We start from the raw sequence: 576 nt of genomic DNA, 5'->3' as shown, positions 1-576 counted from the left end.
CACACATCAAAAATGAATTGAGGAAGTGATCAGTACCAATTCCAATGATGTAAAAAAAAAATACTATGAACAAGTTCATGCCACACATTGACCATGGAGGTGAAAGGGATGCATCTTTCAAAAGATAAAAGGCACACAGGGAGAAATATATAAATGGATGAAATTCTACACTAAAGGTAAAAAGTATACCAATCTCCTATAATTTCTTCTGGAAACTCTGAGGGACAGAACTCATACTGGTGGCCTATTAATGTAATAGAACAGAGGAGCATACGGGGTAACAGAGAAAAGGTTCTGCTTGGGTGAGAACCATTTAGAAGTTATATTAATTTAGCTTCTCTAGGATCACAAATTATATGCTCAATGTCCTTTATTTATGACTAGAAACCAATTATGAGTGAGTACATCTCATGTTCATCTTTTTGGGTCTGGGATACCTCACTCAGGATAGTGTTTTCTATTTCCATCCATTTGCATGCAAAATTCGCGAAGTCATTGTTTTTTACCGCTGAGTAGTACTCTAATATGTATATATTCCATACTTTCTTCATCCATTCTTCCATTGAAGGGCATCTA

Source organism: Alexandromys fortis, unplaced genomic scaffold (assembly GCF_014885135.2).
Source record: "Alexandromys fortis isolate MF-2015 unplaced genomic scaffold, M_Fortis_MF-2015_v1.1 scaffold_111, whole genome shotgun sequence".
NCBI lineage: Eukaryota > Metazoa > Chordata > Mammalia > Rodentia > Cricetidae > Alexandromys > Alexandromys fortis.
The sequence above is the reverse complement of the archived record's forward strand: the minus strand, read 5'-3'. Positions refer to the sequence as shown.